The sequence below is a fragment of the Chiloscyllium punctatum genome, chromosome 8, assembly GCF_047496795.1.
Source record: "Chiloscyllium punctatum isolate Juve2018m chromosome 8, sChiPun1.3, whole genome shotgun sequence".
NCBI classification, from domain to species: domain Eukaryota; kingdom Metazoa; phylum Chordata; class Chondrichthyes; order Orectolobiformes; family Hemiscylliidae; genus Chiloscyllium; species Chiloscyllium punctatum.
The window spans coordinates 80,263,383-80,288,050 of record NC_092746.1 but is presented as its reverse complement, the minus strand read 5'-3'; the positions used below and the strand labels follow the sequence as shown (position 1 = coordinate 80,288,050).

The 24,668-nt window shown below is 42.3% G+C and overlaps 1 protein-coding gene across 7 annotated transcripts in view; it reads right to left on the bottom strand.

Moving 5' to 3' along the window:
• Positions 1-24,668, bottom strand: part of LOC140480693 (voltage-dependent L-type calcium channel subunit beta-2-like) — a 349,445-nt gene that overhangs the window by 129,772 nt on the left and 195,005 nt on the right. The window lies entirely within an intron of this gene.

The window sequence follows — 24,668 nt, the reverse complement described above, 5'->3', positions numbered from 1 at the left end:
TAATAGTTTACAGTCCTTTTTAAAAAACTGCAAATTCACACGTTATGTGACAATCACAGCAGAACAGTCAAATGTACGAAAGACCACCGCTGCTGGAGTTCTGAACTGAACTACAGCTGAGATGAGACATTGAATCCAACTAGAATAATCCAAGATTTACTCATTCATCCTAGTGTCTGGTGTAATATTGTCAAACAATGATTTCAACTCCAAACCACAATGCTCTCCCTAAATTCCTCAACCTTTTTACTTATCTCGTACCTTTCAAAGTTTCCTGAAAACATTCGTCCAGTCTGATGAGACTATTCTTGACTCTAGCAAGTTGTTAAAGGTACTGAGAGCAAGCTTTTAATATCCCAATTTGTTAAGATGAATGTTATAGAAATCAGAAAGCATGGGCCCAAACTCTGGGATATCCAAAGTTTGTGAGAAGATTTGTAGCTTGGGTGCTCGTTGTTGTGGTTCTGTTCGCCGAGCTGAGAATTTGTGTTGCAGACGTTTCTTCCCCTGTCTAGGTGACATCCTCAGTGCTTGGGAGCCTCCTCTGAAGCGCTTCTGTGATCTTTCCTCCGGCATTTGTAGTGGTTTGAATCTGCCACTTCCGGTTGTCAGTTCTAGCTGTCCATTGCAGTGGTCGGTATATTGGGTCCAGGTCGATGTGTTTATTGATTGCATCTGTGGATGAGTGCCATGCCTCTAGGAATTCCCTGGCTGTTCTCTGTTTGGCTTGTCCTATAATAGTAGTGTTGTCCCAGTCGAATTCATGTTGCTTGTCATCTGCGTGTGTGGCTACTAAGGATAGCTATCTTACTCACACCACAATATAATTTCTACAATATGTGTTGTTTTCTATCTTCCAATTAAAATAAATCTTTTCCAGGCTTTTCATTCCCTGCACTTTGATAGCCTTTCATACGGGTCTTTGCCAGATCGTTTTTGGAAGCTAAGTAAATACTCAACGGCTTCCCATGGGCAATTTGGATTGTTAGTTCCACCAGAAGATGGAGGAGGTTGATGAATCATTATCTCAACTTTCTGAATTCATATTAGCAACTGTTCAATCAATTATTCTTATGCAAATACTTTTCCAACTCTAACTTGATGACTGTTTTAACTGAAGCAATGGAAGTGAGGGTGTGTCTACTTTATTCTGCTTTTAAATATGGGCACCTGAGCCGGGTAAAATCTACCAACATTAGTGAGCTTATGTGCTCCAAAATGGCCCACTGGAATAATTTGGAAGCCTGAATTAATTAGATTAGATTAGATTACTTACAGTGTGGAAACAGGCCCTTCGGCCCAACAAGTCCACACCGCCCCGCCGAAGCGCAACCCACCCATACCCCTACATTTACCCCTTACCTAACACTACGGGCAATTTAGCATGGCCAATTCACCTGGCCTGCAGGTCTTTGGACTGTGGGAGGAAACCGGAGCACCCGGAGGAAACCCATACAGACACGGGGAGAACGTGCAAACTCCACACAGTTAGTCGCCTGAGGCGGGAATTGAACCCGGATCTCTGGGGCTGTGAGGCAACAGTGCTAACCACTGTGCCACCGTGCCGCCCATGACCTTTAAAATTTCATAGGCTGGTTTAGAAGCAGATAAAAAGACAGATTTGATCCTAACCCCTGTTCTACCCTTTTTTTCTGGGCAAGGGATGACAAAATTCTCCCTCCCACTGTCCCTGGTGAAAGTACTGTTTTTACATCGTTCTTGATTTATTTAAACTGTGGAACCACCAATACAATAAACCACTTGACTCATCCTATGTGCAATGTTATATTTTATTCTAATGTTAGCAACTTTATAAAATTGGGAAGTATGAAAGGCATTTGCTGATCTCTTTCACTGAGTACTGTTTAAGGGAACTTGGATAATTGCAAGGTTGGTTATGGAGTATTGAGAAAATCCCAATCAATTGATAATCAGAAATAATTAAATTATCAGCAATTAGGTAAGCATGTGAAATGTCTGAAAGGCTTATCTTTCAGTAAGGAAGGAAAGACAATCTGGCATAAAGAATAGCAGGAAGATGTTGAAAGATAGCAACTTTAGGCAATGTCAAACATTTGATTGGCCATATCTTGCAGAATATTTGATGTCTGAGATTTATAGTTACTCAATTATTAAAAATCACTTTTTATCAAAATGTGAGGAGACCCCAATTTCAATAATTATTTCAATTTCAAGTATCGTAATGCATGTAAAGATATATACCGCCCAGAGACTCATTGCATCTGCTAGCTAACTGAACGACAATAACCCTGACCTTTCCAGCTCATGGCAGAATTAATGTAACAAAGGACAGCCTAAGATAACATCTACCAACATTAGTGAGTGAATGTGCTCCAATAATTATTTTAATAATATCACTAACCACCTATAGATTAGGCTTAAAAATAAGGAAGATCGACACTGGCAAGATACTTTCTTTTACGACATATTGAAACATAGGATTAATTAAATAATTGATTGATGAGTGATTATAGTACATATTTGCTGTTGGATTTGGAATATGATGGTGAAGAGGAGCCAAATGATTGTTTTGTTATAAGGAGATTTGGCCAGCTTGTGTCAATCCCGGATTTACAGTATGAGGTAAATGCCAGTCCCTTTCAACATGCAGAATTGCTGGCAATTGAGACCCTTTCTGAAGATGTTTAAAGAACAGAGCAACTCCACACAGGGCAACTATGAATGTGCTGATTACAAAGTCCTTTTTTCAAAGAGGAAATGGTTAAAGTCTGTGTAATTATACTTAACGGCAACCTTTATCTTATTTGTTGCAGAAATATTCATTGTTTTAGATATATGGTCTTCTAGTTACCAGTGTCAGAAAAATAAGCACGATGAATATGAAAAAGGACTTCCATTTTACAGATGCGTTTACCTGCACTCTCATTAGTGACAGAAATAAAATCCATGCATGTGACTACTTTTACAAATTAAACAAATGCAAATGAAAAACAATAGAACAGTGCCTAGTTAAAAATGCAATGTGCTAGAGTTAGGCTTAGATTTAGGGTTGTGATTAGGTTTAGATGGGCACTTTGTGGCTATGCATTATACAATTGCCCACATGACACATAATCAGTCTGATCCATGTCAGCCTATGGTAACAAGTAGATATTAAGTGGTTCCTCAAAGGCAAAAGGTTGCAAGTCAATCTAGATAATACATGTACATACTTGACTGAGAGGATGCATCTGCACAGCTGCAGTTTTGGCTACAAGATAATGCATATCTCAAGAAGGCATAAAGCGGGCAAGAAAACATATAATATTACTGCAAAAACTTGGGAAAGTAACTGAATTTTTATTTTTTTTCTGCCAGAATTTAACTGAGAGCAGTTGAGCGGCATTATGGGTATACCCAAAATTGCATGTAAAGTTGAAAATGCCAATCACCACCAGCTATGGGTTGGCCAATAAATGTGAGTCTAGTGACTGAGGCTCAGATTGCTGAATTACTCTTTAAAAATTTTATTTTAAAAATTCAGTTTTACTTTCAATTCCACAGTGATCATAGTCATTTCAAACTAAGAGGAATCCAAATTATAATGATTTATCATCAAAGTTTCCCAGATAATTCCCATGTCAGGAGCGACTTCTGACACTACAGGCAATGAAATATTGTCAAGATGTGATACCATTCTTTGGGATGTCTAGAGGTCATGAAAGGTGCTATATAAATGCAAGCTTCTAATCTATATCTTTATTTCTGTTCCAATATAAAATTGGTATAAAAACTAAGCAGGTTCTACCATTTCCTTACAGTCCTACTGGCTGAATACAGTATATGCAAATTTTACAATGTTATCTTCTCATAGCTTGGACTTCTCTCTCCAATGATACTCCATTTCACACAAGCATGTCATTGACATTTCTCACATGGTTAAACATTAATGAATATGCAAACGGCTGTTAAGCAACATAATCAACAACTGATTCTCCTACAGGATTTAAAGCCCAGAGTTGTCACCACCGAATTACTACTCCCTGATTTATCTGGGCTTTTTTGGTGTGATCTTGTAAAATGAGTCTTTGATTGTTTTGCTCAAGTTTGTGAAGGTTCTTATTTATTGGGAGTTGTACTTAGATTACCCCAATTTATTCAACGTAAGACCTCGCTGATGTCTAGAAAGATTCCTTACTTAAGAGTCATAGAGATGTACAGCATGGAAACAGACGCTTCAGTCCAACCCATGCCTGCCAACCAGATATCCCAACCCAATCTATTCCCACCTGCCAGCACCCGGCCCATATCCCTCCAAACCCTTTCTATTCATATACCCATTCAAATGCCTCTTAAATGTTGAATTGTACCAGCCTCCACCATTTCCTCTGGCAGTTCATTCCATACACATACCACCCTCCGTGTGTTGCCCCTTAGGTCTCTTTTATATCTTTCCCCTCTCACCCTAAACCTATGCCCTCTACCCCAGGGAAAATACCTTGTCTATTTACCCTACCCATGCCCCTCATGACAATGTCACCCCTCAGCCTTCAATTCTCCAGGGAAAACAGCCCCAGCTTATTCAACCTCTCCCCATGGCTTAAATCCTCCAAGCTTGGCAACATCCTTGTCAATCTTTTCTGAACCCTTTCAAATTTCACAACATCTTTACGATAGGATGGAGACCAGAATTGAACACAATATTCTAACAGTGGCCTAACCAACATCCTGTATAGCCACAACATGACCTCCCAGCTCTTATATTCAATACTCTGACCAGTAAAGGAAAGCATACCAAATGCCTTCTTCACTACCCTATCTACCTTTGATTCTACTTTCAAAGAGCTACAAACCTGCACTCCAAGGTCTCTTTGTTCAGCAAAACTCCCCAGAACCTTACCATTAAGTGTATAAGTCCTGCTAAGATTTGCTTTCCCAAAATACAGCACCTTGCATTTATCTATCTGCCACTCCTGAGCCCATTGGCTCATCTGATCATGATCCCATTGTAATCTGAGGTAACTTTAAAGTTTGGGAGAAGATTTGTAGCTCGGGTGCTCGTTGTTGTGGTTCTGTTCGCCGAGCTGGGAATTTGTCTTGCAAACGTTTCGTCCCCTGTCTAGGTGACATCCTCAGTGCTTGGGAGCCTCCTGTGAAGCGCTTCTGTGCTGTTTCCTCCGGCATTTATAGTGGCCTGTCTCTGCCGCTTCCGGTTGTCAGTTCGAGCTGTCCGCTGTAGTGGCCGGTATATTGGGTCCAGGTCGATGTGTTTGTGGATAGAGTCTGTGGATGAGTGCCATGCGTCTAGGAATTCCCTGGCTGTTCTCTGTTTGGCTTGCACTATAATGGTAGTGTTGTCCCAGTCGAATTCATGTTGCTTGTCGTCTGTATGTGTGGCTACTAAGGATAGCTGGTTGTGTCATTTCGTGGCTAGTTGGTGTTCGTGTATACGGATCGTTAACTGTCTTCCTGTTTGTCCGATGTAGTGTTTTGTGCAGTCCTTGCATGGGATTTTGTACACTACATTAGTTTTGCTCATGTTGGGTATCGGATCCTTCGTTCTGGTGAGTTGTTGTCTGAGCGTGGCTGTTGGTTTGTGTGCTGTTATGAGTCCTAGTGGTCGCAGTAGTCTGGCTGTCAGTTCAGAAATGCTCCTGATGTATGGTAGTGTGGCTAGTCCTTTGGGTTGTGGCATGTCCTCGTTCCGTTGTCTCTCCCTTAGGCATCTGTTGATGAAATTGCGAGGATATCCGTTTTTGGCGAATACCTTGTAGAGATGTTCCTCTGCCTCTTTTTGTAGTTCTGGTGTGCTGCAGTGTGTTGTGGCCCTTTTAAATAGTGTCCTGATGCAACTTCGTTTGTGTGTGTTGGGGTGGTTGCTTTCATAGTTTAGGACTTGGTCTGTGTGTGTGGCTTTCCTGTATACCTTTGTGGTGAATTCTCCGTTCAGTGTTCTCTGTACCATCACGTCTAAGAATGGGAGTTGGTTGTCCTTTTCTTCCTCTCCAGTGAATCGGATTCGTGTGAGTGTGGCGTTGATGATCTGGTGTGTGTTCTCATGGTTTGGATATCCATGGTGAAGATGAGCCGTTGGGGGCCTCCTCGACACTGTCCTATCCCCCCTAGTCCAGAAACTCCCCAAATACGATCGAGACACCACCCACGCCCTCCACCTCCTCCAAGACTTCTGTTTCCCCGGCCCCCCATGCCTCATCTTCCCGTATTCCCAATTTCTCCGCCTCCGCCGTATCTGCTCCCAGGAGGACCAGTTCCACCATAGAACACACAAGATGGCCTCCTTCTTTAGAGACCGCAATTTCCCTTCCCACGTGGTTAAAGATGCCCTCCAACGCATCTCGTCCACATCCCACACCTCCGCCCTCAGACACAACCCTCCAACCATGACAAGGACAGAACGCCCCTGGTGCTCACCTTCCACCCTACCAACCTTCGCATAAACCAAATCATCCGCCGACATTTCCGCCACCTCCAAAAAGACCCCACCACCAGGGATATATTTCCCTCCCCACCCCTTTCCACCTTCCGCAAAGACCTGTTCCCTCCCTGACTACCTGGTCAGGTCCACACCCCCCTACGACCCACCCTCCCATTCTGGCACTTTCCCCTGCCACTGCAGGAACTGTAAAACCTGTGCCCAAACCTCATCCCTCACCTCTATCCAAGGCCCTAAAGGAGCCTTCCACATCCATCAAAGTTTTACCTGCACATCCACTAATATCATTTATTGCATCCGTTGCTCCCGATGTGGTCTCCTCTACATTGGGGAGACTGGGCGCCTCCTAGCAGAGCGCTTTAGGGAACATCTCCGAGACACCCGCACCAATCAACCAAACCGCCCTGTGGCCCAACATTTCAACTCCCCCTCCCACTCTGCCGAGGACATGGAGGTCCTGGGCCTCCTTCACCGCTGCTCCCTCACCACCAGACGCCTGGAAGAAAACGCCTCATCTTCCGCCTCGGAACACTTCAAGCCCAGGGCATCAATGTGGACTTCAACAGTTTCCTCATTTCCCCTCCCCCCACCTCATCCTAGTTTCAAACTTCCAGCTCAGCACTGTCTCCTTGACTTGTCCGGACTTGTCCGACCTGCCTATCTCCTTTTCCACCTATCCACTCCACCCTCTCCTCCTTGACCTATCACCTTCATCTCCTCCCCCACTCACCCATTGTACTCTATGCTACTCTCTCCCCACCCCCACCCTCCTCCAGCTTATCTCTCCACGCTTCAGGCTCACTGCCTTTATTCCTGATAAAGGGCTTTTGCCCGATACGTCGATTTCGCTGCTCGTTGGATGCTGCCTGAACTGCTGTGCTCTTCCAGCACCACTAATCCAGAATTTGGTTTCCAGCATCTGCAGTTATTGTTTTTACCTCCATATTGATCATGTCTACCGTTCTGCCCTCATCAATCCTCTTTGTTACTTCTTCAAAAAACTCAATCAAGTTTGTGAGACATGATTTCCCATGCACAAAGCCATGTTGACTATCCTTAATCAGTATACATGTACATCCTGTCCCTCAGAATTCCTTCCAACAACTTGCCTACCATCGACGTCAGGGTCACTGGGCTATGGTTCCCTGGCTTATCCTTACCACCCTCCTTAAACAGTGGCACCACATTTGCCAACCTCCAGTCTTCCAGCACCTCACCCGTGACTATTGATGTTGCAAATATCTCAGCAAGATGCCCAGCAATAACTTCCCTAGCTTCCCACCAAGTTCTAAGGTACAGATCACGTCCTGAAACCTTTATGTGTTTCAAGACAGCCAGCACTTCCTCCTCTGTAATATGGACATTTTTCAAGGTTTCCCTACATTCTATGCCTTCCATAGAAAGGCCGCCTAGCTGATCTTTGAGGAGGCCTATTGTCTCCATAGTTACCCTTTTGTCCTTAATGCATTTGTAAAAACCCTTTGGATTCCCCTTAACTCTATTTGCCAAAGCTATCTCATGTCCCCTTTTTGCCCTCCTCATTTCCCTCTTAAGTATACTCCTATTTCCTTTATACTTTTCTAAGGATTCACTTGATCTATCCTGTCTATACCTGACATATGCTTCCTTCTTTTTCTTAACCAAACCCTCAATTTCTTTAGTCATCCAGCATTCCCTGCACCAACCAGCCTTTCCTTTCACCCTCACAGGAACGTACTGTCTCTGGACTAATAACTTATTTCTGAAGGCTTCCCATTTTCCAGCTGTCCCTTTATCTGCAAACATCTGCCCCCAGTCAGCTTTTGAACTTGCACTGAATTAGAAGCTTTTTTAAAAAAATTTAACAGAATCCACCTCCAACTTGCATGAAACCCTTATAAATAGCTTTCCAATGCCAGGAAAAAATGCAGTCAAGAAAGGACTTGTGCTCACCTTCTTATTCACAATAGTGAGGCCCTCAACCATCAATGATAAAACAAAGAATTGTGGATGCTGGAGATCTGAAACAAAAACAGAAATTGCTGGAGAAACTCAGCAGATCCAGTAGCATCTGTGGGAAGAAAGCAAAGTTGACACATCAAGTCCAGTGGCTCTTCATCAGAGCTCAGTTCTGACTCAAAATGTTAACCCTGCTTTCTTCCCACAGATGCTGCCAGACCTGCTGAGTTTTCTGCAACAATTTCTGTTTATGTTCCTCAACCATCAAGTATTTGGTGATAGCTCTGATGACTTTACTTAAAAGTTAAATCTTTTTGCCATTCAAACTTTGTATCCCGCTAATTCTTTTTCCTTATTAATTATAGGGACAAGCATTGATAAGGACTTCTATATCATCATGCTGCTCTGTAGTCTGTTGTTGAGTAAGGGGACTAGAGGAGCATGATGTCATGGAGCTGCACATCACTGACAATAAGCACCACAGAAGGCAGTGATAGAACACTGTCAGGAAGTACAGCAGACTACTCCAGACCTCTGCCACTGTGGAAGAAAACACAGAGGGTACATGGAGTTGAGCATAGTCATTATCGTACATAAATACCAGAAGAGCTTGGTGTATTACATATCACAGTATCTAGTTAATTCTTTTCCATACATGGAATGTTGGCACTGTTGGCTGGGCCAGCACTTACTGCCCTTCCCTAATTGCTAGTTGAACTGACTGACCTGCTCAACCATTTCAAGCCCTGGTAAGAGTCAACCACTTGCTATGGGTTGGGAATCACAGGCAAAGGATGACAGATACCCTTCCCTAAGGGGTAATAGTGAACCAGATAGGTTTTTACAACAATCTACATGGTTAAATGGCTAACTTTTAATTCCAGATTTTCATTCATTCAAATTTCACAAGATGCCATAGTGGAATTTGCAGCTATGTCTCCAGCGTATTAGCTTGGGTCTCTGGATTATTTGTCCTGTATTAAGACCATAAGATATTGGAATGGAAGTAAGGCCATTCGGCCCATCGAGTCCACTCCGCAATTTAATCATGGCTAATCATTTCAATTGCATTTACCTGCACTTTCCCCATACCTCTTAATTCCTTGCGAGATTAAGAATGTATCAATCTCTGCCTTGAAGACATTTAACATCCTGGCCTCCACTGCGCTCCATGGCAATGAATTCCACAGGCCCACAACTCCCTGGCTGAAGAAATGTCTCCTCATTTCCATTCTAAATTGACCCCCTCTAATTCTAAGGCTGTGCCCATGGGTCCTAATCTCCCTACCTAACGAAAACAAATTCCCAGCGTTCATGTAAGTCATGTATTATCTTGTAATAATACCATTATGTTGTTGCCTCCCGAATATTATATTTTTATAATCTTTAATAAATACAATACTTTGAAATTTGAGTCTGAAGACAAGTGGCAACCTTCATTCATGCTATGCAAATGCCAGGAATGAGGCATTTTTCTGATGAAGGGCTTATGCCCGAAATGTCTTCTCTTGCTCCTTGGATGCTGCCTGACCTGCTGTGCTTTTCCAGCACCACACTCCTGACAGGCTTTAGGATGTCAGGAGGCGTGTTACACACCGGAGGATTTCAAGCCTTTGACCTGATTTGTAGCCACAGTACTTTTGTGGATATTCCAATTCAGTTTATGGTCAATAGTAATCCACATTGATGTGAGTGGGGGGGAACTGAGGGATGATAATGTAATTGATCTTCAAGGAGGCGATGGTTAGATTCTAAATAAAAACTGAAAGAATTGCAGGTGCTATAAATCAGAAAGAATAACAGAAGCTGCTGGAAAAGCTCAGCAGGTCTGATAGCATCTATGGAGAGAAATCAGAGTTAACATTTCGTGTCCAGTGACCCTTCCTCAGAACCGGTTAGATTCTGTTTTGTTAGAGATGGTCATTGCCTGGCATTTGCATAGCATGAATGAAGGTTGCCAATTGTCTTCAGGCTCAGATTTCAAAGTACTGTATTTATTAGAGATTATAAAAATATTAGAAAGGCAGCAACATAGTGGTACCACATTCTCGACTCTGATATCCAGCATCTGCGGTCCTCACTTTCTCCCATTTTAAATCCTGTGCATCATTTATAAGATACAGGAGAGTGATGGAATAATCTCCACTCAGCTCAAACAATACTCAAGGAACTAAAAAAAAATCCAAGACAAACTTGACAACTTGGTTGGCACTCCATCCTCCGATTTAAACATTCAGCCTCTCCATCATTGCAGCATTCTGTACCATTCAAACGTTATGCTGCATCAACTCAAAGCAACTTCCTTCCACATCACTTTCCAAACCAGTGACCACTACCATCTAGAAGGACAAGGACAACAAATAGGTGGGAATGCCACCACAAGCATGTTCCCCTCCAAACCACTCACCATTCTGAAATGTATTGCTGTTCCTGAAAGTTAAAAAAAAAGCAAGGTATTTTCAAGTTCAAACTGCAGGCAGCTGTGAGAGAGACCACCAATGGAGTAATTATTACGGTTAGGGACGTGCATGAAACTTACATTAGTGAAGGTCTGTACAGAAACACTCTGTTTTAGGTGCCTTTATTGGCAGAGTTTTGGTGTAAGTTCTTGTGTAGAATTTCATTAAGTTGGGATCTGTTGAACAGGTTTTATAATGTGAGAAAAATGCCAATGCGGTGTTAAAATTGAGAAAATTAGTTTGGAAATTGGAAAGATGGCAATTGACAGCAAAAGTGACTGTTACACTGGAGGCTGAGGAATTTTCAACATTCCTCTCAATTCATTTCTCAATGAACTATGAGAGTTCTGTTTTTACAAGTGTTGGGATTTATGGACCTTGCTCTCAGTTGTATGCTTGACATTTTGCTGTTCTTCCTTCTCCTGTCTACATCTTCTTTTACAGGTTGTCCACATATGGCACAGATGGCTCCTTTCCTTTTCTTTGTGGAATCTGACGTGTAATGACCTTTTCTTCCAGAAGAATAGCTTCTATCTGAATCTGGCAGCTTTCTGCCAACTCTTTTACAGCTTTATAATTACACTGTTCTCTACAAGTCCATCTCTCTCATTCCAACTTTTCATCACAGTTTTTTTGCACATGACTACTCATGCCATTGTTAGATCATGCTATATATCTCATTGTTATAGTTATTCTCAGTATAGTATAATGTCTTCCAAACAATCATCTCTCTACAGCAGCTGCTCAGTTATGTTTTAATTTTTTTTCTCTCTGCCTGTGGCACATGGATAATCATGACCAGTAGGATTTCAGGTTGAAAAAAAACAATTGGAGAGGGAGAGAGACCTATACAACAATCTACTCTGCTGCTTGCTCCCAGACTGACATATTTACTGCAAGAACCAGGAAGGTGCAAGATTTGCTACCTTAAGTCAGTTTTAATCATGTGACCATGATCACTTTCTATTGCCCACATAAATGATTCGAAGCGAGAAGTCGATTCTACACAAACTGGAATGAATAATGGCTGTTTACACTAACTGATGACAAATGTTTTCCTCTTGAGCCTCATTTATTAAGGGTCACTTGAGGACATGGGCAGAATCTTCCTTGAAACTGAACAACATGGACTCTGGTGAGAAAGTTCGGAGAATCACATGAGATCGGCAGTGAGGAGCTTCTCAAGGTCAAAAGAAAATAGGCTTATTTTGCAACCTGATGAGTTGGGATTCTTGCTAGTGAACGGCAAGAGGTCTGATTGCATTAGCATCTCATTATTACTTAATCTAACCTCATTGAAATGCAGAATACAAACCAGATGATGACAATTCCTGACAAGAAAGTCAAAGCAGTAACTAGTGACTCTGACTTGCTCTTTGCATCACCAGAGCTCCATCCTGGATCCCTCTCCCAATATCTCCATGGGTAGAACCACATTCACCTAATGTCCATGGTGGCACTTATCTTGGCAGAGCAGAGAAGGTCATTCCTGGATGGTTCCTGGACAGTGGAAACAACACTGACCCAGGTGGCAACTTCAGACCAGGCTGGCAGGATCTGGTGACATGGTCTCCTTTGTTAGTCCTGGTGGAAAGAGGATGGTCCTGCTCTGAATCATCCATCCATCAGGACATCCAGGTTAACGCCCACAAAGTGGGGCAACAATTTTCCTTTGTTGGACCTTTCTGGGGAAATTTACACAAACTGTGCAGGGCAACTCCAGACTACCAGCACTTTCCCTATGCACACCTACTTATAAAATATGGTGCTTAACCCTGTAATTCGGAGATGTCCCAGACAGTGGTGAATACTTCCAACTGTAGTGAGTAGGAGAATGTGACAAGTGGGGCACGACAGGGATGTGGGACAGAAGTAATGAGTTTGGGAATAGAACATGAGAAATCTCACTTGGCCCCAGTGAGGGAAACCCTCCATTAACCTCACTAAAATCAACACTTTGTCAATTTCTGGTAAAAGTCATCCCATAGTGTTTGGATTTTGAATTCTGATTAAGTTAATAGACAATGGGACACAAGAACTCAGTCGATGGTCTCAAAGAAGAACAAAGAAAATTTACAGCCCAGGAACAGGCCCTTCGGCCCTCCAAGCCTGAGCCGATCCAAATGTCCTGTCTAAACCTGTCGGTCAATTCCTAAGCATCTGTATCCCCCTGCTCCCCACCTACTCATGCATCTATTTAGACGCATCTTAAATGAATCTACCGTGCCTGCCTCTACCACCTCTGCTGGCAACGCGTTCCAGATGCCTACCACCCTCTGTGTGAAGTACTTGCCACGTGTATTCCCCTTAAACTTTTCACCTCTCGCCTTGAAAGCGTGACCTCTCGGTACTGAATCCTTCACCCTGGGAAAAAGCTTGTCTCTAACCACCCTGTCTATACCCTTCATGATTTTGTAAACCTCAATCAGGTCCCCCCTCAATATCCTTTTTTCTGATGAAAACAAACCTAACCTACTCAAACTCTCTTCATAGCTAGCACCTTCCATACTAGGCAACATCCCCGTAAACATTCTCTGCACCCTCTCCAAAGCATCCACATCCTTTTGGCAATGTGACAACCAGAACTGTACACAGTATTCTAAATGTGGCTGAACCAATGTCTTGTACAATTTTAATGTGACTTGCCAGCTCTTATACTCAATACCCCGTCCAATGAAGGCAAGTATACTAAATGCCTTCTTGACCACTCTATCCACCTGTGCAGCAACCTCATCTTAGCATTTCTATTCAAATGGGAACACCACAACCAGGGTCAATTATTCAGGAACTTTCCAAGACTTGAGACGGTTCTGAGTCTGTACAGAAATTACACAAGTCACCCAATTATTGATGACCATCTTAAAAGCCTGCTGTTTTAGTCCTTTCAAAACCCAGTGATTTTCAGCCAGTAAATATGGTTATTCTAATGATCATAGCTTTGTTACAAAAGTAATACACATCATAAATCACAAAATGCTTAATTTTATTCAAGCAGTGTGAAACTGAAAATTCATTTCGTTCTTTTTGTGCTGAGATGGTGCTCATTCAACAGGAGGGCACTTTAATAAAGTTCCCAGGTGTTATGTGCTTGAGGGACTACACGTATAGACTATTGTAACCACACAGCTATGGATCTCTAGTTTACATCTATGACAGATACAAATAAGACAGAGCATTTTTATATTGAATTATGAACAAACTGTATTTTACTTATCAGCACTGGAAGTAGAGTATTTACTTTCAATGCATACTAAAAAAAGGAAACTAAACATTATTGAGGCGTCGATTTGCTCAGATAATTTCTACAGTTTAATCTGTTTGCCTCAAGTAGATATTATTGCACAAGAGAGCAGTGATTCACTTTTTCCAGCTGCTTTGTGATATTTGTTTTCTAACTAGGGATTACTGAGTAGATTTCCTGCTTCACGTGATGACAGACTCGAATGTATTCTTGGGTATTAACAGTGAAGATACTAAATGTTTTCATAATTGGCGACCAGTGAGTTACCCTGATAATTACTTTGGTAACTTAATTGTTAAAGTGGAGTGGCTCGGCTGCATTTTGTTTAAAAAAAAACCTTCATTTTTCTCCTGGTTGCTCCCAAAGGCTTTAAATGAGTCTGATTTAAATGAGTGTTGGCAGCAGTCTGGTAACTTGAATTCATGCATGAGCTTTGATAGGGAGCTACCGAGAGTCTATTTAAGGAAAGGCAAGCCGAGCTCAGCCCTGCTCTGTCCTGCCCTACCTATCACTCATATGCTTACACATTGCATACATTAGAGGACCGCAAGCTGTAAAATGAACCTTGCCCATTTTACTCATCCTGAATCCACCCATAATGTCTCCACATCCACTTATTTTAAAACTGCTTGAAGCAAACATTGAAGAACTCATAGAATCCCTACAGTGTGGAAAGAGGCCATTCGTCCCAGTGAGTCTGCATCGACCATTCAAAGAGTATCCCGACCTATTCTCATAACCCCATGTTTACCATGGCCCTGCACACCACCGGGCAATTTAACATAGCCAATCCATTTAAACCCACATAAGTTTGGACAGTGACATGAAAGCAGAGCACCCAGAGGAAACCCATGCAGACACAGGGAGAACATGCAAATTGCACACAGACAGTCACCCAAGGCTGGAATCAAACCTGGGCCCCTGGCATTGTGGGGCAGTAGTACTAACCACTGAGCCACCGTGCCATCCCGCCTCAGGCGACTAACTGTGTGGAGTTTGCACATTCTCCCCGTGTCTGCGTGGGTTTCCTCCGGGTGCTCCGGTTTCCTCCCACAGTCCAAAAATGTGCAGGTCAGGTGAATTGGCCATGCTAAATTGCCCGTAGTGTTAGATGTAGGGGTAATTGTAGGAGAAGGGGTATGGGTGGGTGCGCTTCGGCGGGTCGGTGTGGACTTGTTGGGCCGAAGGGCCTGTTTCCACACTGTAAATCATCTAATCTAATCTAATCTAATCTCCAAGCCTCAATGAAATAACTTAGCCAAGAGGAAATTCCAGCAGCTGTTCTATTTATAGCAACATTAAAAATGCTTACCTTACTGGTGAATTACCTCATACCTTTTAAATAGTAAATAGCAGACCTCTCCCTTGATATATCTTAATTTACCAGGCACAGTTCAATTAATAAAACTGAGGAACAATGGAATGTCAAGACACATATCTGAAGAATGAAACCATTCGGTGACAACTTCATAGAACATATATGTTCTATCTGTAAAAATGACCCTGAGCTTTTTAATTTCCTGCCACTTTAACACACCACCATGTTCCCTGGCCAACACTTCTGTCTTAGACCTGCTGCAATTCTCCAGTAAGGCTTAGTGCAAACAGAAAGCACAGGATCTCATTTTCTGCTGGAGGACCCTGCAGCCTTCAGGGCTCAATACTGAATTAAATAACTTTAGAGCCTGAGTACCTTCTTCATGTCTTTGTCATGACATGGACTGCTTGCAGCGCAACCTACCTATTTCCACCTAATCATTCACTCCCTTATCAGCTATTTTACATCCTCGATTACCATTAGCCATCCCTTTGTTTGTGGATTAGTGGCGCTGGAAGAGCACAGCAGTTCAGGCAGCATCCGAGGTTTGTTTGAATAACTGGCTTTCTCTCTTTCTGGGCTCCACCTCCACATATCTGCTCATCTTTCCTCTCCATGGCAAACCCCCTTGTTATCAGCGTAAATACCATCCTTTTCTCGAGCTGCTGATGAAGGGTCACTGGACTCGAAACATTGAGTCAAAATCGAACTCTGATTTCTCCCCACATATGCTGTTAGGTCTGTTGAATTTGTCCAGCAATTTCTGTTTTGTTGTTTCAGATCACAGCATCTGCAGTTCTTTGTTTTATTATTTTAAGGATGACCGTAAATGCTTTTACATATTAGATTCATTTAGCAATCCCTAAGGCTAATAAGTGAGACACATGTGTACACAGATTTGGTTGAAATCACCTCTTATGTTTATCTGTGTCTCTCACAGGTGTAAATATGGGATTTGGTGCTCTGGCCTCAACAACCTTCACTTCCATTCCCTTTGCACAAAGACAGCACACTGAATCTTTCAAAAGAAAAGTCTTCCTGTACTACTTGTTAGTTGAATTTTAATCACAATGAACACTTAATTTTAAGTAACTGAATTCAAACAATCTCCTATTAAATTTACATTATTAAATTTCCACTTTGCTGTTTACAATGAATTTGTCACTGGTTTGAAGTGGGGACATCTCATCTGAAGGGCTCCACCTCCAAGAATGCATTACAATGTCAGCCTGGATGATGTACTCTGGTCCCGCAAAGCACCATGAAGCCCAAACCTTTGGACTCAGATTCAAGAGGTGCATAGATACATGAATAACAAGCTTGAACTAGATCTACAAACTTTGCAAAAAGCAGGATGTCACTATTGAATTTATTCCCTGTAAACAAAGCAATCCAATAAAATATTTATGCTTAACATTTCCGGTGCAACTGCAACACTGAGCTAATACAAATGCAGTATAATTTCTGGAACAGTATTTCTTTGAGAATTCACATCGTGCATATTGCATTGCAGGCTTAGATCAATTTCTGAGCAAAGGGAGGAAACGCAACCCAGTACTTCAAGGCCAACATGGTGTTCTTCATTGGTATAATAAAGGAACACCACACATACCATTGCCCTCCCTGGGGATCTAATTAGTACGATTTTTAGATGCAGTGCTCTATGAACAAATGTCTTCCTTGTGTAAAGATTGTGACAATGAAATTAATGTGATAGTCAGGTATATTTGAAGACAATAATAGTCATTTATTGCACTGTCAAAATAAAAGGCTATGGTTATGCTAATACTTCAACAAATTCAATCGGTTGCTATTTTAATTCACCAACACATTATATACACAATATGATGAACCATTCAGAAGCCTGGGACTTACCAAGATGAAAAGGAATCTGCAACCCATCCTCAAATTGTTGCTATGTTTTAAACGCTTAATCCTGCATATTTTATCAAAGATCTTATTCTCAGTCTGATAGGAAGGGGACCAGAATTGCATGCAATATTCCAACAGTGGCCGAACCAATGTTCTGTACAGCCGCAACATGACTTCCCAACTACTGTACTCAATACTCTGACCAATAAAGGGAAGCATACCAAATGCCTTCTTCACTATCCTACCTACCTGCAACTCCACTTTTAAGGAGCTATGAACCTGCACTCCAATGTCTCTTTGTTCAGCAACATTCCCTAGGACCTTACCATTAAGTGTATAAGTCCTGCTAAAATTTGCTTTCCCAAAATGCAGCACCTCACATTTATCTGAATTAAATTCCATCTGCCACTTCTCAGCCCATTGGCCCATCTGGTCCAGATCCTGTTGTAATCTGAGGTAACCCTCTTCGCTGTCCACTCCACCTCCAATTTTGGTGTCACCTGCAAACTTACTATCTAGATCATAAATGTATAAAGTAAAAAGTTGTGGTCCTGACACTGACTCTTGTGGAACACCACATAAGACCACAAGACCATAAGACCTAGGAGTGGAAGTAAGGCCATTCGCCCATCGAGTCCACTTCGCCATTCAATCATGGCTGATGGACATTTCAACTCCACTTACCCACATTCTCCCCATAGCCCTTAATTCCTCGAGACAACAAGAATCTATCAATCTCTGCCTTGAAGACATTTAGCGTCCCGGCCTCCACTGCACTCTGCGGCAATGAATTCCACTGGCCCACCACTCTCTGGCTGAAGAAATGTCTCCGCATTTCTGTTCTGAATTTACCCCCTCTAATTTTAAGGCTGTGCCCACGGGTCCTAGTCTCCTCACCTAACGGAAACAATTTCCTAGCGTCCACCCTTTCCAAGCCATGTATTATCTTGTACGTTTCTATTAAGTCTCCCCTTAATCTTCGAAACTCCAATGAATACAATCCCAGGATCCTCAGCCGTTCCTCATATGTTAGACCAACCATTCCAGGGATCATCCGTGTGAATCTCCGCTGGACACGTTCCAGTGCCAGTATGTCCTTCCTGAGGTGTGGGGACCAAAACTGGACACAGTACTCCAAATGGGGCCTAACCAGAGCTTTACAAAGTCTCAGTAGCACAACGGTGCTTTTATATTCCAACCCTCTTGAGATAAGTGATAACATTGCATTCGCTTTCTTAATCACGGACTCAACCTGCATGTTGACCTTTAGAGAATCCTCGACTAGCACTCCCAGATCCCTTTGTACTTTGGCTTTACGAATTTTCTCACCGTTTAGAAAGTAGTCCATGCTTTTATTCTTTTTGCCAAAGTGCAAGACCTCGCATTTGTTCACATTGAATTCCATCAGCCATTTCCTGGACCAGTCTTCCAAACTGTCTAGATCCTTCTGTAGCCTCCCCACTTCCTCAGAATTACCTGCCTGTCCACCTAACTTCGTATCATCTGCAAACTTTGCAAGAATGCCCCCAGTCCCTTCATCCAGATCATTAATATATAATGCGAACAGCTGTGGCCCCAACACTGAACCCTGCGGGACACCGCTCGTCACCGGCTGCCATTCGGAAAAAGAACCTTTTATCCCAACTCTTTGCCTTCTGTCAGACAGCCAATCCTCAATCCATACCAGTAGCTCACCTCGAATACCATGGGCCCTCACCTTGCTCAGCAGCCTCCCGTGTGGCACCTTATCAAAGGCCTTTTGGAAGTCTAGATAGACCACATCCACTGGGTTTCCCTCGTCTAACCTACTTGTCACCTCTTCAAAGAATACCAACAGGTTTGCCAGGCATGACCTCCCCTTACTAAATCCATGTTGACTTGTTCTAATCAGACTCTGCTCTTCTAAGAATTTAGAAACCTCATCCTTAATGATGGATTCTAGAATTTTACCAACAAGCGAGGTTAGGCTAATTGGCCTATAATTTTCCATCTTTTGTCTTGATCCTTTCTTGAACAAGAGGGTTACAACAGTGATCTTCCAATCATCCGGGACTTTCCCTGACTCCAGTGACTCTTGAAAGATCTCAATCAATGCCTCCGCTATTTCCTCAGCCACCTCTCTCAGAACTCTAGGATGTATCCCAACTCTAGGATAAATCCCAGGAGATTTATCAATTTTAAGACTTTTTAGCTTTTCTAGCACTATCTCTTTTGTCACCGACTGCCACCCTGAGAAGGACTCTTTAATCTCCACTCTGTTTTCTGCTAGACAGCCAATCTTCTATCCATGCTAGCATCTTGCCTCTAAGACCCTTGGGCCCTTTTCATACTCAGTAGCCTCCGGCGTGGCATCTTGTCAAAGGATGGATGCTAGTAATGGGGTCAGCCAGATGGATCTCACAGATAATGAATTCCCTGATTGGGCCTGTTAATGTGGTCCAAGCAGAGATCCCTGGCTGACAGAAATAAACAAGAGTGTCAGACGTTCTGTTCACTCTGAGAGATGGCTCTGAGGACGCTGAACCAGTGTCAATAACATGTAAATAAACGGTGACTTGGTGACAGGATACTGACCTCTGTGGAGTCATTTCAGGTGCAGCCCCTGTAAAAGTCAAGACGTGTGACACCATCCAGGGTAAAGCAGCTCGCTTGACTGGCATCACAGTCAGTGCTTTGTCTACTGATGCACAGTGACAGCAGTGTGTGCCATCTACAGTATGCACAGTAATAACTCACCAAAGCTCTTCTGACAGCACTTTTCAAGCCCACAAACTCTACCAACAGGAAAACACCACCTCCTGAAAGTTCCTCTCAAAACTACCCACAATTCGGATTTGTAACAGTTTTGTCCTTTCTTTACTGTTGCTGGGTCAAAATTCTGGAAGTGCCTCCCAACAGTATTATGGGTGGCCTAATACCCCAAGGACATTAGCAGTTAAATAGGCTCTTCATCACCTTCTCCAGGGGCATGATGCATGGGCAATACATGCTAGCCTAGCCAGTAACACTGATGCCTCATAACCATTGAATAATTTTTTTTGTAATAAATGTATTTTCATCAGGTTGAGAGTGTGGTGCTGGAAGGGCTGATAAAGGGCTTATGCCCGAAATGTCGATTCTCCTGTTCTTTGGATGCTGCCCGACCTGCTGTGTTTTTCCAGCACCACACTCTCGACTCTGATCACTAGCATCTATAGTCCTCACTTTCTCCTATTATTCTTTTCAAGGATGAATTTGAAATATGCAGTGTTACTGTTTAGCTCTTCCATGTTATTTTGCAAGACCTTAAACTGATCAAGTATAATGTCACAGTTCTATTGTATCACTCTCCACAATGTATGTAGTGGTAGAGTGACAACATCATCTGTTTGGAACTGCAGCAGCAATTATGCCAAAGGCCTCCTGAATAATGAAAAAGTTGACGCATGTTATAATACACCCACATGCACAACAGCAGTTATTATTCTCAGCAGTACACAAATATTCAGGACTCTCATTCCTGAAGAAGGGCTTATGCCCGAAACATCGATTCTCCTGTTCCTTGGATGCTGCCTGACATGCTGCGCTTTTCCAGCAACACATTTTTCAGTACACAAATATTACAAACCAGAGCTTGAATTAATTTAGACACTTTCAAGATATCATCAATTTTTTGAGCTACTCAAAAAGATAATGACATACTATATATCTGTTTAGAATTACACATTGCAAAATGTCCACAAACATTCTGGGGCTTGGAATTGTTTACTTTATCTTCACTGTACTTTGTGCTCACTAATCCTGGGATCTCTCTACCTCAACATATTGAAGTCAATGTTTTAACAATCCCACTGTTTGACTGGTTGGTTTCCCATAGTGATAACATTTCAAAAAGTAATTCTATTGCCTGGTAATGTTCTAGGCTATCCTGAGGTTATGAAAAGGTATCGGGCAAATGTGAATTATTTTATTTTTTCTTCTTCCTGCCTCTTTTGTTACATAACTAGTACTTCTCCAACAAAATCTGAAAACACTGGAAAAGCTCACCAGGTCTGGCAGCATCTGTAGACAGAAAGCAGAGTTAGTGTTTTGGGTACAGTATCTCTTTCTCAGAACTGAAGAAGGGTAACTGGGCCCAAAACGTTCAGGAAACCATAGGCTTCCTTTTATGCCCTTTAAAAACAATCATGAGTTAGTACTATTTCTGAGTTCCAATGCTTGCCAGAAACACAGCTATCCATATATATCTGATGAAAGGAAAGCTTTGAGAAGATGGCACACAGACGACTGCTAAATAAAGGAAGAGTCCGTGGTGTTAGGGTCAAGGCCTGAATAGAGGATTGGTTGACTGGCAGCAGGCAGAGAGTCGGGATAAAGGGGTCTTTTTCAGCGTGGCAAGTAGGGACAAATGAAGTTCCGCAGCAGTCTGCGTTGAGACCACAACTACTCATGTTATACATTAACAATTTGGGCAAAGGAAGTGAGGGCATCATTGCTAAGTTTGGGGATGACAAAAAGGCAGATGGAGGGACAAGTAGTGTTGAGGAAGCAGGCTGGCTGCAGAACAACTTGGACAGGTTAGGAGAGTGGTTAAAGAAGTGGCAGATGGAATACAATGTGGGAAAGCGTGAGGTTATGCGCTTTGGTAGGAATAATAGAGGCACAGACTATTTTTTAAATAGGGAAAGGCTTCAGAAATTTGAAGCACAAAGGGACTTTGAAGTCCTAGTTTAAGATTCTCTTGAGGTTAACATATAGGTTCAGTCAGCAGTGAGAAAGACAAAGAGCAGAAATGTACTGCTGAGGCTGTATAAGGCTCTAGTGAGTTTGGAATATTGTGTTTCCAACATTTGAAATATTGTGAGTACTATTGGGTCCCATATCTAAGGAAAGATGTGCTGGCATTGGAGGGGGTTTGGAGGAGGTTTACAAGAATGATCCTGGGTGCAGGTGAGGTGCAATTCCATATGACTTGCAGTTGAGAACTCTGGGTCTGTACTCAAAGTTTAGAAAGGTCAGTTAGTTCTCATTGAAATGTATAGAATACTGAGAGGCCTGGATACAGTAGATGTGGAGAAGCCATTTCCACATGTAGGAGAGACTGGGACCCAAAGACACAGCCTCAGAATGAAGGGATGACTCTTTAGAATTGAGATGAAGAGGAATTTCTTCAGCCAGAGGTTAGTGAATCTTTGGAACTCATTGCTGCAGATGGCTTTGGAGGCCAAGTTATTGAGTGTATTTAAGACAGAGATAGATAGAGTCTTGATTAGTAAGGGTATCAAAGGTTACAGGAAGAGGGCAGGGGAATGTGTTTCAGAAACATGTGAACAATGATCGAATGGTGGAGCAGACTTGATGGGCTGATGCTGGATTAGTGGTGCTGGAAGAGCACAGCAGTTCAGGCAGCATCCAACGAGCAGCGAAATCGATGTTTCGGGCAAAAGCCCTGATGGTCTAATTTGTTCCTGTATCTTATAGCCTTATGGTCTAACTGAGATTTTCATTTATCCTTCTCCCTTCAAATGCCCATCCATATAAGATGCTTCCAGTGGGCATGGCCATCAACAGTTGTCTCTCTGTTGTCAGTGTCAATATTCATCATCTTCATTTGTAGGCACATTTGTCGTAAAGGTATGGATGCCCAAGAGGCCATTACTTAATGGCCAGTATACTATAAAGAAGATCTTTGGGTATGCAGTTGTCATCCATCTAATCAACATGGCTGAACCAGCACGCACATCATTGACTTAAAAGGCACTGTATAGTGTATGTTGATCAAAATGGCACACCCTGTGACCTTTGAGTCTGTGACCTATTCTGATAAGAGATACTATGGATATATCTGAGATGGCACAGAGCTGAAACTGTGCGTCTTTTCTCCTGCCGAGCATATATTGTTCAGTTTTCATCACTGTGGAGAAATACATTGAGGACAGTGTTTTGGTAGATCCATATTTTGCTGTTCTGTTCATCTGCTTTTGTTTCACATTCTCTTACTCAGTTTAGACAGAACAGTTGAGGCTGTTGTGATGTATTGTTGATTTCAGCATCAAGTAACAGATTGCTGGTGAATGTGAAGTTTTGATACATGAAGTCATCAACAATCTTCAGTGTCACATTGTCAATGCTGATAGACAGTGACATGTGTCAACACCCTGGGCCACAATATTTGACTTTCTAGTGCTCATGAACAAACCAAACTCTGACAAAGTCTATCCATTTGCTGTTGAAGATGTTCCCTGGTATGGAAACCAGTACAGCATTGTCAGCTTGGAGCAACTCAATGATAAGGATTTGGCACACCTTGAACAACAGGAGAGCAAGGTTGAACAATTTTCTGTCAGTTCCTATGACACTCTCTGTGGATGATAGGTATATGGCTCCAGAATCTTGGTAACCGAACACAATTTGGTTTGACCCCACTATAAAACTGAAGGTTTCTGAAATTGCCCAATCGTGGCTGACCTAACCCATCATGCTGTCATGGAAAAGGACGATCCCATTGAATAGCTTCAGTCAGCAGCTAGTTTTTCCAGCAGTTTAAGTTGACATCCTCTACTCACATGTTTGATATCTTACTGAGATTTGTGAAGGCAATAAATAGTTGCCTCCTTATTGTGTTGGCATTTTTCTGGCTGCTGATGGATTGGGAAGATTGTGTTAATTATAGACAGTGTTGCCAAAAGTATGTCAATATTTCAAGAAACTGCAAGGAATGTATCAATGGTTGCAAATAATCCCAAGGTGTTTTACAACATTCTCATGTTCCACCTCTAGAAAAGCTTGATTTTGATGTTCTAAACCACTAATATAGTATAACAGGTTAAACAGGATGAAAGTCTCATTAGTGCAAACTCTTGTGTAACTGAAAACTACTACAGGTAATTCTGGGAGATAGCGCATTTTAGCAGCATGATTTAGCTATAACGTCGCTGAAGAATTAGGGAACAGTATTTTGGAGAATGCCTACCTCTGTTGGCAATAGTGCGATTCCAGTGGGGACCAGCTCACATGCTTCGTGCTGCACATGCACAGTGCACGCGCTGAAATCTCTGTGCCATTCTGAACATGCACAATGTCGGTGCCAGTCTTTTGCTGTTCTGTGCATGCGCCGATGTCAGCTGCCAACAGAGCAGCTTTATGTGAGACGCACTGTACAGAGAGCAACTTTCTTACATTTTTAAAAATGTATTGTGTTAAATTTTTTTTCATTAATAGATATGATTTCAACCTTCAGTCAGGCTATGCTATACTTTGCTATTCTGTTGAGTGATTTTGAACGATTGTGAGTGATTTCTTTTTGCTGGTTTGCCCCTAACCCCACTTTTTCCATAGGCCCCAGTATTTCTATTAAGTGAGTCTCTATTAACCAAGGTTTTGCTGGAATGCAACTATGGCGTTATAGGAGAACTAGCTGTATACTGAATGTCTCAACACACTGTT